Below are 1852 nucleotides of genomic sequence, written 5' to 3'. Positions count from 1 at the left end.
AAAGTTTTGCATCTTTATAGTGACCAGTAGAGGTTTAGTCAATTTTTATCTTTATGATACATATTTTTTCTCCTAATAAATATTTATTGAGGATTTATTGTGGGTTAGCACAGTCTTCGTTGTCAAGGAACTTACAGACTAGTGAAAGAGACAGAGAAGGAAACACTTACTGTGCATTAGGTTGTATGATAGAAAGCACATGAGACAAACGCCTAATTCAGGCTTGAGGGGGCCAGAGAAGACAATTCTGAGGAGGTGATGCCTCTGAAGAATGAGGAAATTAAATCCGGGAAGAAGTGGGAGGAGTATTTCAAGAAAAGGGAAATGGATATGGTAAGGATCAAAGAAAAAGACAAAAATGAAGACGTGACATTTTGGGAAGAGACTCCTGAATGACAGGAAAAAGAAAAAAAATACAAGTTAAAAAAAAAGACACTAGAGAAAATAGCTAAGTAGTCATGCCAAGGAGTTCTTATTTCGTTTAATTTAGGAGATTTGATTTCCACAAGTTGGACTCCGATGGCGTTGCAGTCGTGGCGCACTGCAGTAACATGTAGTTCAGAAAGAGTAAGTGCACTAAAGGCTCCAAAGGAAAATATTGTGAAATTCCTGTACCTATGGGTATTTCAATGATGGAAATGGTAAAATTATAGGATAACTCAATGAAGAAGAAGACAGAATTTTGGTAGCTGAAGGAGGTCTGGGTGGTAAATTCCTTACAAATTTTTTACCATTGAAAGGCCAGAAATTAATAATTCACCTTGATCTAAAGCTTATAGCGGATATAGGCCTAGTTGGATTCCCAAATGCTGGAAAATCCTCTTTGCTAAGTCGAGTTTCTCATGCAAAACCTGAAATTGCAGATTATGCATTTACAACATTAAAGCCTGAACTTGGAACGATTATATACAATGATTTCAAACAGATATCAGTAGCTGATCTTCCAGGTTTAATAGACGGAGCACATGCGAACAAAGGAATGAACCACAAACTCCTTAAGCATGTCGAAAACTAGACAACTCCTTTTTGTTGTTGATATTTCTGGATTTCAGCTTTCTTCACAAACTCAATATAGAACTGCTTTTGAAACCATAATACTGCTTACAAAAGAGTTGGAGTTGTACAAAGAGGAACTTCAGACAAAACCTGCACTCCTGGCAGTTAACAGAATGGACTTGCCAGATGCCCAGGATAAATTTCATCAACTCTTGAAGCAACTCCAGAATCTTAAAGATTTTCTTCATTTATTTGAACAAAACATGATTCTAGAGAGGACTATAGAGTTCCAACATATCTTCCCTATCTCAGCAATCACTGGAGAAGGAACTGAAGAATTAATGAACTGTGTAAGAGAATCACTGGGTGAACATACCAACCAGGAAAAAGATGCATATCATAAGAAACAGTTGTTTAATTTAGATATTTCCAATATAATGAATATAATTTAAATCTATTAAAAATGGTATGATAGAATACTATTTGACCTAAAAATAAATGAAGGAAAGCTTGCCATTTACATCATGAATGAACCTCAAAGTCATTATGCTAGGTGAGTAAGTGATGCAGTGAAAAACAAATATTGCATAATGTCATATGTGGCACCCAGAGACCTTGAACTCATGTAAGCACAGAGTAGGATGGTGATTGCGAGCTCGTAGCAAGACTGGTTTGGAAGATGTTAGTCAAAAAATACAAAATTCCAGGTAATGAGAGAAATAAGTTTTGAGGTTGGTTGGGTTGTCAGAAAAGTCATGATACATTTTTACATAGAAAAACAGAAAAATATGACATGACTTTTCCAGTGACCCAGTTTTATGCAGGATAGTATCTATAGTTAATAACAATGTATTTA

At 35.5% G+C, this 1852-nt stretch overlaps 1 pseudogene; it reads left to right on the top strand.

The window, feature by feature from the left end:
• The first annotated feature begins 258 nt into the window (after positions 1-258).
• LOC102472250 (GTP-binding protein 10-like) lies at positions 259-1448 on the top strand (annotated as a pseudogene).
• Positions 1449-1852: the final 404 nt, after the last annotated feature.

The sequence above is a fragment of the Tupaia chinensis genome, unplaced genomic scaffold (genome assembly GCF_000334495.1).
Source record: "Tupaia chinensis unplaced genomic scaffold, TupChi_1.0 Scaffold000256_1, whole genome shotgun sequence".
NCBI classification, from domain to species: domain Eukaryota; kingdom Metazoa; phylum Chordata; class Mammalia; order Scandentia; family Tupaiidae; genus Tupaia; species Tupaia belangeri.
The sequence above is the reverse complement of the archived record's forward strand: the minus strand, read 5'-3'. Positions and strand labels throughout refer to the sequence as shown.